Source organism: Thalassophryne amazonica, chromosome 3 (genome assembly GCF_902500255.1).
Source record: "Thalassophryne amazonica chromosome 3, fThaAma1.1, whole genome shotgun sequence".
In the NCBI taxonomy this organism is placed as follows: Eukaryota; Metazoa; Chordata; class Actinopteri; order Batrachoidiformes; family Batrachoididae; genus Thalassophryne; species Thalassophryne amazonica.
Genome location: NC_047105.1, coordinates 7970119 through 7987477, shown reverse-complemented (window position 1 = coordinate 7987477; position 17359 = coordinate 7970119). Strand labels below are relative to the sequence as shown.

The window sequence follows — 17359 nt, the reverse complement described above, 5'->3', positions numbered from 1 at the left end:
CTTTACTACCTGAAGCAGCACTGTACAGTCCCACTGCCTGCTAAAGTAAGTCTAACCACACAGAAACCTAAATGAAACAGTAAATAAAAGTAATTTCCTGTTGATTTGAGATATTCTCTTCAAGTAAAACAAATAAACGCTGGGAGCCTAAAGTAATGTGTATCGCTCGTCAAATCCCTATTTCTACCTGATTGCAGTATCACATCAAAAGGAAAATTTTTTCAACCTAGGGTCTATTTTTTTAAATATTATGGGATTAATATTCTCGCTTGGGACAAAAACAAAATTGATCATTGCTGCTATATTGATTTACAACACAAACACCGTCAGCTAACTGCGTACATAATGTCACTGTACGTGGCAAGCTAAAAACACTTCCTATGGATGTAAAAGTGTGCATCTTTACCTCACTAAATGTCAAGAAACTTTTTCAAAACAGTTATGTAGATATAAGATTATACAGTTGATTACTGGTTAGGGACTTATTCATACCCTTCATTAGCAATCGCCTTGTAATGACTCAATGGTGACCAGTGCTGCAAATTGACGCTAAGCTAAGCAGCTAATTGTATGTGGCTTCCTGTGTAGGTTCGACCACATTACACCTGTTTTGGCATCCCTTCATTGGCTTCCTGTCTCTTTGAGATCAGACTTTAAGGTGTTGTTACTGGCCTAGAAAATTGTTCACAGACTGGCACCTTCCTACCTGGCCGACCTGGTTGAGCCCTACGTACCGGCTCGGGCCTTACATTCGCAGGGTGCAGGACTGTTGTGTGTCCAGAGGGTGAACAAAATCTTCACAGAATCTTTTCCTTTTGTGGAACAATCTGCCCGTGCACATATGACAATCAGACACTGTGGAGATTTTTAAGTCTAAATTGTTTTATCGGTAGTATTTTATGTTATTGCGTGTCTTCTTTTATTCTTTTTACTTATGTTTTTACTCTTTTACTGTGTTTTTGTTTTTATCTTTTAATTCATTTTGTTTTGCTTTTTTAAGTTGTATTGTGTTAAGCGCCTTGAGGTGACCCTGCAGTGAGCTGGCGCTATATAAATTAATAAATTTGAATTTGTAGCATTGGTCTTTTAACTAGTTTCTTTCCATTTAGTGAGGTAAATAAGCCATGTTTACCTCTAGAGAACCTTTCCATGTGACACTTTTAATGACATTTTTACATGTTTAGTGGCAACAAAAAACAGTTTATTCAGTGTTTTTAGCTTACGCTATGTATCGCTTAGCAACATCACCAGTAGACACACTGTCTAGAGCTAGCTTGTAAAACTGGCGCAGGGTTGACGTAAATTGGTATTTACACTCACTGGCCACTTTATTAGATACACCTTGCTGGTACTAAGTTGGACCCGCTTTTGTCTTCAGAACCGCCTTAATTCTTTGTGGCTTAGATTCAACAAGCTGTTGGAAACATTCCTCAGAGATGTTGGTCCATATTGACATGATGGCATCACGCAGTCGCCCATTCAACCGGTCTGCCCATTCTCCTCTGACATCAACAGGCATTTTCATCTACACAACTGCCACCCACTGGATATCTCCTCTTTTTGGACTGTTCTCTGTAAACCCCAGAGATGGTAGTGTGTGGAAAAATCCCAGCAGATCAGCAGTTTCTGAAATACTCAGCCCAGCCCGTCTGGCACCAACAACCACGTCACGTTCAAAGTCACTTCACTCCTCTTTCTTACGCATTCTGACACTCGGTTTGAACCTCACTGAGTCATCTTCACCACATTTAGAAAAGTAAATGCATTGAGTTGCTGCCATGTGATTGGCTGATTACCTGTTGTAACACCCATGTAACACCCATGGACACGTGTTGCCCATGTGTGCATGTAAGTGGATAAAATTGTTATATTATACTCTTGCTTGCCTCTACTGGTGGTTGGCTCTCACTGCGGTATTGTATCACTTCCTGTTCCGGAGCACAACGGTGTTTTTCTGTATCTGTTAGCTGTTTAATCTGCGCAGTTAGATTGATCTAGTTACCTAGATAACTTGTTTCACAGTGTAATCTTCACGTGCCTTAACTAAAGCACTCCTTCTGCTGAATCACCTCTAAATTATTTACACATTATTCACTTTGTGTGTTTTTAGGAATCCGCTAGCTTAGCGCAGCTACTAGCTCTTAGCCGGTTTAGCATGGCGGCTTCTCCTGTCTCTCCTGCACTTTTCTGCTATGGGTGTGAAATGTTTAGTTATTCCTCGGCCTCCTTTAGCAGTAATGGTACTTGTAATAAGTGTAGCTTATTCGTAGCTTTGGAGGCCAGGCTGGGCGAATTGGAGACTCGGCTCCGCACCGTGGAAAATTCTACAGCTAGCCAGGCCCCTGTAGTCGGTGCGGACCAAGGTAGCTTAGCCGCCGTTAGTTTCCCTCTGGCAGATCCCGAGCAGCCGGGAAAGCAGGCCGACTGGGTGACTGTGAGGAGGAAGTGTAGCCCTAAACAGAAGTGTACACCGCCAACCCGTTCACATTTCTAACCGTTTTTCCCCACTCGACGACACACCCGCTGAGGATCAAACTCTGGTTATTGGCGACTCTGTTTTGAGAAATGTGAAGTTAGCGACACCAGCAACCATAGTCAATTGTCTTCCGGGGGCCAGAGCAGGCGACATTGAAGGAAATTTGAAACTGCTGGCTAAGGCTAAGTGTAAATTTGGTAAGATTGTAATTCACGTCGGCAGTAATGACACCCGGTTACGCCAATCGGAGGTCACTAAAATTAACATTGAATCGGTGTGTAACTTTGCAAAAACAATGTCGGACTCTGTAGTTTTCTCTGGGGCCCTCCCCAATCGGACCGGGAGTGACATGTTTAGCCGCATGTTCTCCTTGAATTGCTGGCTGTCTGAGTGGTGTCCAAAAAATGAGGTGGGCTTCACTAGATAATTGGCAAAGCTTCTGGGGAAAACCTGGTCTTGTTAGGAGAGACGGCATCCATCCCACTTTGGATGGAGCAGCTCTCATTTCTAGAAATCTGGCCAATTTTCTTAAATCCTCCAAACCGTGACTATCCAGGGTTGGGACCAGGAAGCAGAGTTGTAGTCTTACACACCTCTCTGCAGCTTCTCTCCCCCTGCCATCCCCTCATTACCCCATCCCCGGAGAGCCCATCCCCGCACCTGTATGTGACGAACAGGTCTCTGAGGTCCTCGGACCAGAACCTGTTAGTTGTACCAGGATCAAGGCTGAAGACTAAAGGAGACTGTACATTTGAGGTTGTGGCACCCAAAGTGTGGACTGCACTGCCACTACACCTACGTTCTATGGACTCTGTTGGAACTTTTAAAGACCTATTTGCACATTCCTGCTTTTAACTAGTTTTATGTTGTTGCTGCTTTTAGTTTCTGCATTTTTATTTTCTTAAATTCCTGTAAAGCAATTTGCAGTTTTGTGTTTCTTAAACTTTTCTTAGTTGCTACTTACTATTTGTGTTAACTAGCAATTGAACAGGTGTGACACACACCATATATATATATATATATATATAAACAAACAGAGCTGAGCATATTGTCAGGTGTTGTTGTAGTGCTAACCCTAACAGTATTTGGAGGTATGTAGCCTTGTTTTCATGCAGTTTTGAGGGTACAATGAATTGTTTTAAGCCTGTGTGGTGGTTTCCTTTCGTTCTTAACTATTTTTTCCTAAAAAGATTTCTGTCAAACTTGCAAAGGTTAGCAGAGCCCTCAGAGCCTTGTTTTCTCAGAATGTTTAAATATGACAAAGAGTGTTAAAACTCTGCCCTCAGGTCTTCATTTGGGTCATCCAGAGCTTGGAGCTGTGTGATGCAGGTTTAACCTGTGAGGTTGAGAGTCATGATGGATCTCAGACCTACTTCTAGTCCCCCCCCCCCCCGGATTGTGACGCTGCAATAAGGTCATGGAACAAGAGACTTTCTGTTCTAATTTAGCTCCTGCACTGAAAAAGTTTGAAGCCCACGATGAAAAACTGAATCAGTGGTGTATAATGTAGCTAAATGTTTTCAATATGCTTTCTCACATCTTTGAATCCTGTCATTAAACCACTGTTTTTAAATGTATTGTAATTTAGTGAAATGGCTTTGAATCAAGAGATTTCTTGCCCAGACAACTTTTAATATTTGAAGAGTTGGCACCTACTAGTGCATATCTTAATTATCTTGTGCACAGTATTTAAAAGTGGAAAACTTATGAATTTCAGATGCTGCAGGACTATTTCTCCTGTCCTGCCTTTTACACTTTGTGCACTTGTTTTTGCACATGAGTAACACTAGAGGACGCCACACTCTAAGAGTCATCATTAAACTGATATGCAGCCATTTTTTATTGTAAATATATTCAATAGTGTACAGTTATTTATATTTTTTATTATCTCTCTCACACACGCATATATATATATATATATATATATATATATATATATCAATCAATCAATCAATCAATTTTTTTATATAGCGCCAAATCACAACAAACAGTTGCCCCAAGGCGCCTCATATTGTAAGGCAAGGCCATACAATAATCATGTAAAACCCCAACGGTCAAAACGACCCCCTGTGAGCAAGCACTTGAGCAAGCTACAGTGGGAAGGAAAAACTCCCTTTTAACAGGAAGAAACCTCCAGCAGAACCAGGCTCAGGGAGGGGCAGTCCTCTGCTGGGACTGGTTGGGGCTGAGGGAGGAAAAAGACATGCTGTGGAGGGGAGCAGAGATCGATCACTAATGATTAAATGCAGAGTGGTGCATACAGAGCAAAAAGAGAAAGAAACAGTGCATCACAGGAACCCCCCAGCAGTCTACGTCTACAGCAGCATAACTAAGGGATGGTTCAGGGTCACCTGATCCAGCTCTAACTATAAGCTTTAGCAAAAAGGAAAGTTTTAAGCCTAATCTTAAAAGTAGAGAGGGTGTCTGTCTCCCTGATCCAAATTGGGAGCTGGTTCCACAGGAGAGGAGCCTGAAAGCTGAAGGCTCTGCCTCCCATTCTACTCTTACAAACCCTAGGAACTACAAGTAAGCCTGCAGTCTGAGAGCGAAGCGCTCTATTGGGGTGATATGGTACTACGAGGTCCCTAAGATAAGATGGGACCTGATTATTCAAAACCTTATAAGTAAGAAGAAGAATTTTAAATTCTATTCTAGAATTAACAGGAAGCCAATGAAGAGAGGCCAATATGGGTGAGATATGCTCTCTCCTTCTAGTCCCTGTCTGTACTCTAGCTGCAGCATTTTGAATTAACTGAAGGCTTTTCAGGGAACTTTTAGGACAACCTGATAATAATGAATTACAATTACATATATCCATATTTATTATAGAAAATGTCTAAATTGTTTTTGTTACGTTGTTTGTTGGTTTGTTGTTGGCATAGTCACTCATTTTATGATTTTCACAAGTTCTGCTGAAAGTCTTGGGGCCGACCTTTTCATTTTCAGATAGTGTGTGTTTAATTCAGCACACTGGGACACTTTGAGGAAAACTTGTTTTGAGGTAGTTCTGTAGGGGCGGAGTCAGGGAATGATGAAATCATTCTTTTAAATTTTGAAAAGGGTTTTAAGTTCCTGGAACCTATTTCACAAGACATACAGTAACTAAATAACTAACTAACTAACTAAATAAATAAATAAACACATTTTTAGAATTAGTTTGGCTTGAAATACATTCAAGTTTAACATGAATAAAATTGTGGGTCAAGAAAATATTTGGAGAAAAGTGTAAGCTTCTGTATAATGATAATAATAATTATACATTTTTATTTATTGATTTATTTATGGGAATACAATGACAGCTTGTTGTACCAATGAGTATTAATTTTTTGGTGAAAAAAATTACCCTTGGCTGAACAAAAAGGGGTGGAGCCATTTAATTCAGTGGGGTTTTTGATTACAATATGTGGCGTTTTGGAACTTATGACAGGGACTGCACTGTAATGGGTGCCTTTATAATGTTTTTTTTTTTTATGTATGCACGCAATAGTAGATTTTATAGGACAAAAGAAAAACAGAATTTATAATTTACAGGACACAAAGCATTGAAAAAATAAAACCATAAATGAAATGATTTATTGATATAAACAGATGTTAGATGGAGTTCTCCTATGAGGAACAGTAAGATCATGCTGTAAGATTCCTTGTGTTGACGTTGTTAAACTGACAAACTAGGACAGTTACACAACATCAGGTATCACATGCTCCTGCTGGGGGGAAAACATGATTTGGACATGGATATGGATGAAATAATATACTGAGAAAGATCAAATCCAACAGCAGTTTTTCATCGTTAACAATCAGTGAAAGGTCACAGGTCACAGCCGTTTCGATTGTGTGGTCACCAGCCATATATACATGTTCTTCCACAAATCCAGCACCAACCTGTGCATGAAAAGGAAAATCAAAGGGTAAGAGGAGGGAAAAGTTCCTCATAATCACGGACGCTGGTGTTTGAAATGTTAAAAGAGTCACATACCTCATGCTGCAAGGCCTCATTCCATCTGCTCCTAATTTGGGAATGCAACAGATGAACAAATAACAGGTGTTAGGACCGTGGAGACATGGACTAGAATGGCCAAAATGCAGCATTTTATCATGCTCAACCTCAAACCTAAAGCCTCAAGACGCAAAAACAGCTTCTTTCCATCTGCAGCTAGACTTACAAATAATACCAGAGACCCCATTTACCCCCCCCACACACACACAACACACACAGACAGTACAGACTGATCATCCCTGCACTGAAAGGTGCTGTTCATCTGTCTGCCTTTGCACAGCCCCATTCCACTATATTTATTTGACAGTGAACAGTTTTGCCTATTTGAATATTTGACTTCTTTCAGAAGTATTTTGTTTCTTTTTCTTTTTATTGTTGTTTATGCAACAATAACACCAGTTCAAATTCCTTGTACGTTACAACTTACATGGCAATAATTCTGATTCTGATCAACTGAAGAGGTGAATCAAGACAGAACTATCATCAAAATAATAGGTGGGTTTTGGGTCCAAACAGACCTAATTTTCTACTTTTGACTGCACACATTTAGGGTTTAAATAAATGGTAAATGACTGCATTTTTATAGCGCTTTTCGATCTGCATCAGATGCTCAAAGCGCTTTACAATAATGCCTCACATTCACCCCGATGTCAGACTGCTGCCATACAAGGTGCTCACTACCCACCGGGAGAAACGAGGGGATTATGGACCTTGCCCAAGGGCCCTTAGTGATTTTCCAGTCAGGCTGGAATTTGAACCAAGGATCCTCTGGTTTTAAGCCCAACGATTTAACCACTAGACCATCACCAGACCAGAAACCTGCAAATAAAGTGCTGTTTATCAGCGGAGGCTGCTGCTGCTGCTGAGTCAAGGAAATGTGATTAAACGTTCTGACTGAGCAGATGAGGAGCAGTCACAGATTGAATTATGGGTGCTACGTCTCCGTCTCTCCTTCAGCGGCTGGGGCCATCTTTCCCAGATTAGTATCATCCATGTATGGAAGACATGGAGATCACAGATGTCACCTCAGGGCTCATATATAGTTCAAACCAAAACAACATGTTTAATTGTTCCTCTTTAATATCCAGACTTAAGAACTGCTAAAACCTTCTTCAGAAAGTATCAGGATTATCAGGTCCATTAATATTTCGAACGGCACTTTGATTTTTCATTATCTGCGTTTCAAGTTTCTGAGTTTCAAGCAGTTTGACAGAAATACAGTGCAGATTAAATTTTTAATTCATTTCAGCATTAATTCACTGTATATCTGTGTATGTCAGCAAATATGCTCAATGCTCTTTAAATATTTATGTCATCTGCTCAAATATTTAAAGTGTTCATCTGTGATGAATTACTCATATGGTGCAGTAAGAAAGTATTCACAGCGCTTCACTTTTTCCACATATTGTTATGTTACAGCCTTATTCCAAAATTGAGTAAATAATTGTTTCCCCTCAAAATTCTACTCACAACAGCCCATAATGACAACATGATTTTTTTTAATCTTTGCAAATTTAGCCTTTGCGCAATACTTTGTTGATGCACCTTTGGCAGCAATTCCAGCCTCAAGTCTCCTTGAATATGATGTCACAAGCTTGGTGCATCTATCTTCGGGCAGTTTGGTCCATTCCTCTTTGCAGAACCTCTCAAGCTCCATCAGGTTGGATGGGAAGTGTCGGTGCACAGCCATTTTCAGATTTCTCCAGAGATGTTCAATCGGATTCAGGTCTGGGCTCTGGCTGGACCACTCAAAGACATTCACAGAGTTATCCTGAAGTCACTCCTTTTGATATCTTGGCTGTGTGTTTAGGGTCATTGTCCTTCTGACAGATGAACTGTCATACCAGTCTGAGGTCAAGAGTGCACTGGAGCAGGTTTTCCTCCAGGATGTCGCTATACGTAGCTGCATTCATCTTTCCCTCAATCCTGACTAGTCTCCCAGTTCCTGCTGCTGAAAAACATCCCCACAGCATGATGCTGCCTCCACCATGCTCTGTTGTGGTTTGGGGAATCAGTCCAGTACTCTGTGTTGTCTCCCCGTCCCTTTTGTGTTTCTCTGCCAGTGGATTGTCTACACCTTTGGCTGCGGCACACCTGCATCAATCAGCGGTGTCCAGGGCTGAACAGGAGGACGCCGCCAGATCTTTCCATCTACAGAAGTGGTAACCTGGCCTCACATCATTACTCGTCGCCTCAGTTTTTTCTCTCCTCATCAAAAGGAGTGACTTCAGGACAACTCTGTGAATGTAGATAATTATAGTGGGCGATTTTAACATCCACACAGATGCTGAGAATGACAGCCTCAACACTGCATTTAATCTATTATTAGACTCTATTGGCTTTGCTCAAAAAGTAAATGAGTCCACCCACCACTTTAATCATATCTTAGATCTTGTTCTGACTTATGGTATGGAAATAGAAGACTTAACAGTATTCTCTGAAAACTCCCTTCTGTCTGATCATTTCTTAATAACATTTACATTTACTCTGATGGACTACCCAGCAGTAGGGAATAAGTTTCATTACACTAGAAGTCTTTCAGAAAGCGCTGTAACTAGGTTTAAGGATATGATTCCTTCTTTATGTTCTCTAATGCCATATACCAACACAGTGCAGAGTAGCTACCTAAACTCTGTAAGGGAGATAGAGTATCTCGTCAGTAGTTTTACATCCTCATTGAAGACAACTTTGGATGCTGTAGCTCCTCTGAAAAAGAGAGCTTTAAATCAGAAGTGTCTGACTCCGTGGTATAACTCACAAACTCGTAGCTTAAAGCAGATAACCCGTAAGTTGGAGACGAAATGGCGTCTCACTAATTTAGAAGATCTTCACTTAGCCTGGAAAAAGAGTCTGTTGCTCTATAAAAAAAAGCCCTCCGTAAAGCTAGGACATCTTTCTACTCATCACTAATTGAAGAAAATAAGAATAACCCCAGGTTTCTTTTCAGCACTGTAGCCAGGCTGACAAAGAGTCAGAGCTCTATTGAGCTGAGTATTCCATTAACTTTAACTAGTAATGACTTCATGACTTTCTTTGCTAACAAAATTTTAACTATTAGAGAAAAAATTACTCATAACCATTCCAAAGACGTATCGTTATCTTTGGCTGCTTTCAGTGATGCCGGTATTTGGTTAGACTCTTTCTCTCCGATTGTTCTGTCTGAGTTATTTTCATTAGTTACTTCATCCAAACCATCAACATGTTTATTAGACCCCATTCCTACCAGGCTGCTCAAGGAAGCCCTACCATTATTTAATGCTTCGATCTTAAATATGATCAATCTATCTTTGTTAGTTGGCTATGTACCACAGGCCTTTAAGGTGGCAGTAATTAAACCATTACTTAAAAAGCCATCACTTGACCCAGCTATCTTAGCTAATTATAGGCCAATCTCCAACCTTCCTTTTCTCTCAAAAATTCTTGAAAGGGTAGTTGTAAAACAGCTAACTGATCATCTGCAGAGGAATGGTCTATTTGAAGAGTTTCAGTCAGGTTTTAGAATTCATCATAGTACAGAAACAGCATTAGTGAAGGTTACAAATGATCTTCTTATGGCCTCGGACAGTGGACTCATCTCTGTGCTTGTTCTGTTAGACCTCAGTGCTGCTTTTGATTCTGTTGACCATAAAATTTTATTACAGAGATTAGAGCATGCCAGAGGTATTAAAGACACTGTGCTGCAGTGGTTTGAATCATATTTGTCTAATAGATTACAATTTGTTCATGTAAATGGGGAATCTTCTTCACAGACTAAAGTTAATTATGGAGTTCCACAAGGTTCTGTGCTAGGACCAATTTTATTCACTTTATACATGCTTCCCTTAGGCAGTATTATTAGACGGTATTGCTTAAATTTTCATTGTTACGCAGATGATACACAGCTTTATCTATCCATGAAGCCAGAGGACACACACCAATTAGCTAAACTGCAGGATTGTCTTACAGACATAAAGACATGGATGACCTCTAATTTCCTGCTTTTAAACTCAGATAAAACTGAAGTTATTGTACTTGGCCCCACAAATCTTAGAAACATGGTGTCTAACCAGATCCTTACTCTGGATGGCATTACCCTGACCTCTAGTAATACTGTGAGAAATCTTGGAGTCATTTTTGATCAGGATATGTCATTCAAAGCGCATATTAATCAAATATGTAGGACTGCTTTTTTGCATTTACGCAATATCTCTAAAATCAGAAAGGTCTTGTCTCAGAGTGATGCTGAAAAACTAATTCATGCATTTATTTCCTCTAGGCTGGACTATTGTAATTCATTATTATCAGGTTGTCCTAAAAGTTCCCTAAAAAGCCTTCAGTTAATTCAAAATGCTGCAGCTAGAGTACTAACGGGGACTAGAAGGAGAGAGCATATCTCACCCATATTGGCCTCTCTTCATTGGCTTCCTGTTAATTCTAGAATAGAATTTAAAATTCTTCTTCTTACTTATAAGGTTTTGAATAATCAGGTCCCATCTTATCTTAGGGACCTCGTAGTACCATATCACCCCAATAGAGCGCTTCGCTCTCAGACTGCAGGCTTACTTGTAGTTCCTAGGGTTTGTAAGAGTAGAATGGGAGGCAGAGCCTTCAGCTTTCAGGCTCCTCTCCTGTGGAACCAGCTCCCAATTCAGATCAGGGAGACAGACACCCTCTCTACTTTTAAGATTAGGCTTAAAACTTTCCTTTTTGCTAAAGCTTATAGTTAGGGCTGGATCAGGTGACCCTGAACCATCCCTTAGTTATGCTGCTATAGACGTAGACTGCTGGGGTTCCCATGATGCACTGAGTGTTCTTTCTCTTTTTGCTCTGTATGCACCACTCTGCATTTAATCATTAGTGATTGATCTCTGCTCCCCTCCACAGCATGTCTTTTTCCTGGTTCTCTCCCTCAGCCCCAACCAGTCCCAGCAGAAGACTGCCCCTCCCTGAGCCTGGTTCTGCTGGAGGTTTCTTCCTGTTAAAAGGGAGTTTTTCCTTCCCACTGTAGCCAAGTGCTTGCTCACAGGGGGTCGTTTTGACTGTTGGGGTTTTACATAATTATTGTATGGCCTTGCCTTACAATATAAAGCGCCTTGGGGCAACTGTTTGTTGTGATTTGGCGCTATATAAAAAAATTGATTGATTGATTGATTGATAGGTGGATGATACTGTTTTTTTTTTGTCATCATTGCCTCTTCCCTTCTCTCGTGGTCCGTAGCCTCCACCCACTCCACTGGCTCACCTGGTTTCCCGCACCTACAACCCGTCCTCCAGTGTCCTCTCCTCCTGGCTTCCACCTCATCCGCACCATCAGATTAATTTCAATAAATCTGTTACCTTTTTTCATCATTCAAACTGCCTCATTACATTTGCGTCCCTTTACAGTTCCTGGTACAAAACCACAGCTTCACTGTAGGGATGATGCCTGGTTTCCTCCAAACATGATGCCTGGCACTCACACCAAAGAGTACAATCTTTGTCTCATCAGACCAGAGAATTTTGTTTTTCATGGTCTGAAGATCCTGAAGATCCTGATATTTCTGAAGGTGCTTTGCGGGCTGCCATGTGCCTTTTACGTCTGTCCACTCTGCCATAGAGGGCTGATTGGTGGATTGCTGCAGAGATGGTTGTACTTCTGGAAGGTTCTCCTCTCTCCACAGAGGAATGCTGGAGCTCTGACAGAGTGACCATCGGCTTCTTGGTCCCCTCACTGACTAAGGCCCTTCTTCCCCGATCGCTCAGTTTAGACGGGTGGCCAGCTCTAGGAAGAGTCCTGGTGGATCTGAACTTCCTCCTTTTATGGATGATGTGTTCAATGGGACCTTCAAAGCAGCAGAAATATTTCTGTACCCTTTGCCAGATGTGTACCACCAGACAATCCTGTCTGAAACACCTCAAGGATGGTCAGTGGAAACAGGAGGCACCTGAGCTTAGTTTTAAGCTTCCTGGCAAAGGCTGTGAATACTTATGTACATGTGATTTCTTAGATTTTTTTTTTAAATTAATTTTCACATTGTCATTATGGGGTATTGTGTGTAGACGTTTGAGGAAACAAATTAATTTAATCCATTTGGAATAAGGCTGTAACATAACAAAATATGGAAAAAGTGAAGCGCAGTGAATACTTTCCAGATGTACCATAGAACACGTCATAATGTCATCTATTAAAACTAAATACAGTCCAAAACTGCCAAAACACACACCTGTATTTGTTAATGTAAAACCCAACTTTTAATATTTTCTTTGTTATATTTATTTTAATGCATGTTTCTTTGATATCCATTACGATTTTGTTGATTGTTCAGAAAGCCATGTAAAAATAAAGATATCATCATCATCACCATGATAATGATTATTATTATTACCAATCAGTAGTTTGGGGAGGTGATGGTCTAGTGGTTAAGCGGTGGGCCTGAAACCAGAGAATCCTTGGTTCAAATCCCCGTCAGGCCAGAAAATCATTAAGGTCCATCTCCAAGTTGCTCCCGGAGCGTCGTGAGCGCCTTGTATTTCAACACCATGGTATCGGTGTGTGAGTGTATAGGTGGAGTCCAGTCCATATTTTCAAGAATGGCCCTGTAGTTGCCTGATCCTCCTTGTCTGTCCATTTGTTGCCTGTTATTCATGTGTTTTACTTCTTCTGTTCTTCCTCTCGTTTTACTCGTCCGTCTTGGTGCTTGTTGTCATCGTCGCCTGCATGTGTTAATGACTAATAAGTGTCAAGCCCTGCTGCTTAACCGTTGAATGGTTCACTCAGAAATATCTACCACAGAGCAGGGACTTATTTGGCCCCCAAAAAATCACATTTTAGGGGCAGCCCCTGCAGTATTTGCACCCCAAAAATCACATTTTAGAGGCAGCCCCTGCAGTATTTGCACCCCAAAAATCACATTTTAGAGGCAGCCCCTGCAGTATTTGGCCCCCAAAAAAATCACATTTTAGGGGCAGCCCCTGCAGTATTTGGCCCCCAAAAATCAAATTTTAGGGGCAGCCCCTGCAGTATTTGGCCCCCAAAAATCACATTTTAGAGGCAGCCCCTGCAGTATTTGGCCCCCAAAAACATCACATTTTAGAGGCAGCCCCTGCAGTATTTGGCCCCCAAAAACATCACATTTTAGGGGCAGCCCCTGCAGTATTTGGCCCCCAAAAATCACATTTAGAGGCAGCCCCTGCAGTATTTGCACCCCAAAAATCACATTTTAGGGGCAGCCCCTGCAGTATTTGGCCCCCAAAAAATCACATTTTAGAGGCAGCCCCTGCAGTATTTGGCCCCCAAAAAATCACATTTTAGGGGCAGCCCCTGCAGTATTTGGCCCCCAAAAAATCACATTTTAGAGGCAGCCCCTGCAGTATTTGGCTCCCCAAAAAATCACATTTTAGGGGCAGCCCCTGCAGTATTTGGCTCCCCAAAAAAATCACATTTTAGGGGCAACCCCTGCAGTATTTGCACCCCAAAAATCACATTTTAGGGGCAGCCCCTGCAGTATTTGCCCCCCCCCCAAAAAAAATCACATTTTAGAGGCAGCCCCTGCAGTATTTGCCCCCCCCCCAAAAAAATCACATTTTAGGGCAGCCCCTGCAGTATTTGGCCCCCCCAAAAAAATCACATTTTAGAGGCAGCCCCTGCAGTATTTGGCCCCCCCCAAAAAAATCACATTTTAGGGGCAGCCCCTGCAGTATTTGGCCCCCAAAAATCACATTTTAGGGGCAGCTCCTGCAGTATTTGGCCCCCAAAAAATCACATTTTAGGAGCAGCCCCTACAGTATTTGGCCCCCAAAAATCACATTTTAGGAGCAGCCCCTGCAGTATTTGGCCCCCAAAAATCACAGTTTAGGGGCAGCCCCTGCAGTATTTGGCCCCCAAAAATCACAGTTTAGAGGCAGCCCCTGCAGTATTTGGCCCCCAAAAATCACATTTTAGGGGCAGCCCCTGCAGTATTTGGCTCCCCAAAAAAATCACATTTTAGGGGCAACCCCTGCAGTATTTGCACCCCAAAAATCACATTTTAGGGGCAGCCCCTGCAGTATTTGCCCCCCCCCAAAAAAATCACATTTTAGAGGCAGCCCCTGCAGTATTTGCCCCCCCCCCCAAAAAAATCACATTTTAGGGCAGCCCCTGCAGTATTTGGCCCCCCCCAAAAAATCACATTTTAGAGGCAGCCCCTGCAGTATTTGGCCCCCCCAAAAAAATCACATTTTAGGGGCAGCCCCTGCAGTATTTGGCCCCCAAAAATCACATTTTAGGGGCAGCTCCTGCAGTATTTGGCCCCCAAAAAATCACATTTTAGGAGCAGCCCCTACAGTATTTGGCCCCCAAAAATCACATTTTAGGAGCAGCCCCTGCAGTATTTGGCCCCCAAAAATCACAGTTTAGGGGCAGCCCCTGCAGTATTTGGCCCCCAAAAATCACAGTTTAGAGGCAGCCCCTGCAGTATTTGGCCCCCAAAAATCACATTTTAGGGGCAGTCCCTGCAGTATTTGGCCCCCAAAAGTCACATTTTAGGGGCAGTCCCTGCAGTATTTGGCCCCAAAAATCACATTTTAGGGGCAGTCCCTGCAGTATTTGGCCCCCAAAAATCACATTTTAGGAGCAGCCCCTGCAGTATTTGGCCCCCAAAAATCACAGTTTAGGGGCAGCCCCTGCAGTATTTGGCCCCCAAAAATCACATTTTAGAGGCAGCCCCTGCAGTATTTGGCCCCCAAAAATCACATTTTAGAGGCAGCCCCTGCAGTATTTGGCCCCCAAAAATCACATTTTAGAGGCAGCCCCTGCAGTATTTGGCCCCCAAAAAATCACATTTTAGAGGCAGCCCCTGCAGTATTTGGCCCCAAAAATCACATTTTAGAGGCAGCCCCTGCAGTATTTGGCCCCCAAAAAATCACATTTTAGGGCAGCCCCTGCAGTATTTGGCCCCCAAAAAATCACATTTTAGAGGCAGCCCCTGCAGTATTTGGCCCCCAAAAAATCACATTTTAGAGGCAGCCCCTGCAGTATTTGGCCCCCAAAAAATCACATTTTAGAGGCAGCCCCTGCAGTATTTGGCCCCCAAAAATCACATTTTAGAGGCAGCCCCTGCAGTATTTGGCCCCCAAAAAATCACATTTTAGAGGCAGCCCCTGCAGTATTTGGCCCCCAAAAAATCACATTTTAGAGGCAGCCCCTGCAGTATTTGGCCCCAAAAATCACATTTTAGAGGCAGCCCCTGCAGTATTTGGCCCCAAAAATCACATTTTAGGGGCAGCCCCTGCAGTATTTGGCCCCCAAAAATCACATTTTAGGGGCAGCCCCTGCAGTACTTGGCCCCCAAAAATCACATTTTAGGGGCAGTCCCTGCAGTATTTGGCCCCCAAAAATCACATTTTAGGGGCAGTCCCTGCAGTATTTGGCCCCAAAAATCACATTTTAGGGGCAGTCCCTGCAGTATTTGGCCCCCAAAAATCACATTTTAGAGGCAGCCCCTGCAGTATTTGGCCCCAAAAAATCACATTTTAGAGGCAGCCCCTGCAGTATTTGGCCCCCAAAAAATCAAATTTTAGAGGCAGCCCCTGCAGTATTTGGCCCCCAAAAAATCACATTTTAGAGGCAGCCCCTGCAGTATTTGGCCCCCAAAAAATCACATTTTAGGGGCAGCCCCTGCAGTATTTGGCCCCAAAAAATCACATTTTAGAGGCAGCCCCTGCAGTATTTGGCCCCCAAAAACATCACATTTTAGAGGCAGCCCCTGCAGTATTTGGCCCCCAAAAACATCACATTTTAGGGGCAGCCCCTGCAGTATTTGCACCCCAAAAATCACATTTTAGAGGCAGCCCCTGCAGTATTTGCACCCCAAAAATCACATTTTAGGGGCAGCCCCTGCAGTATTTGGCCCCCAAAAAATCACATTTTAGAGGCAGCCCCTGCAGTATTTGGCCCCCAAAAAATCACATTTTAGAGGCAGCCCCTGCAGTATTTGGCTCCCCAAAAAATCACATTTTAGGGGCAGCCCCTGCAGTATTTGGCTCCCCAAAAAAATCACATTTTAGGGGCAACCCCTGCAGTATTTGCACCCCAAAAATCACAGTTTAGGGGCAGCCCCTGCAGTATTTGGCCCCCAAAAATCACAGTTTAGAGGCAGCCCCTGCAGTATTTGGCCCCCAAAAATCACATTTTAGGAGCAGCCCCTGCAGTATTTGGCCCCCAAAAATCACAGTTTAGGGGCAGCCCCTGCAGTATTTGGCCCCCAAAAAATCACATTTTAGAGGCAGCCCCTGCAGTATTTGGCCCCCAAAAAATCACATTTTAGAGGCAGCCCCTGCAGTATTTGGCCCCCAAAAAATCACATTTTAGAGGCAGCCCCTGCAGTATTTGGCCCCAAAAAATCACATTTTAGAGGCAGCCCCTGCAGTATTTGGCCCCCAAAAATCACATTTTAGAGGCAGCCCCTGCAGTATTTGGCCCCCAAAAATCACATTTTAGGGGCAGCCCCTGCAGTATTTGGCCCCCAAAAATCACATTTTAGGGGCAGTCCCTGCAGTATTTGGCCCCAAAAATCACATTTTAGGGGCAGTCCCTGCAGTATTTGGCCCCAAAAATCACATTTTAGGGGCAGCCCCTGCAGTATTTGGCCCCCAAAAATCACATTTTAGGAGCAGCCCCTGCAGTATTTGGCCCCCAAAAATCACATTTTAGAGGCAGCCCCTGCAGTATTTGGCCCCCAAAAATCACATTTTAGAGGCAGCCCCTGCAGTATTTGGCCCCCAAAAATCACATTTTAGGGGCAGCCCCTGCAGTATTTGGCCCCAAAAAATCACATTTTAGAGGCAGCCCCTGCAGTATTTGGCCCCCAAAAAATCACATTTTAGAGGCAGCCCCTGCAGTATTTGGCCCCAAAAAATCACATTTTAGAGGCAGCCCCTGCAGTATTTGG

The 17359-nt window shown here is 42.7% G+C and overlaps 1 protein-coding gene across 1 annotated transcript in view; it reads right to left on the bottom strand.

Annotated features, from left to right (window-relative positions):
• Positions 1-6031: 6031 nt before the first annotated feature.
• The window catches only part of mybphb (myosin binding protein Hb), a 53044-nt gene continuing 41716 nt past the window's right edge, over positions 6032-17359 (bottom strand). Inside the window, exons 12-13 of the mRNA XM_034165581.1 lie at positions 6453-6483; positions 6032-6358 (exon numbers count right to left, since the gene is read on the bottom strand). The gene's annotated coding sequence lies outside the window, so the exon portion shown is untranslated. The remainder of the gene's footprint in view (positions 6359-6452; positions 6484-17359) is intronic.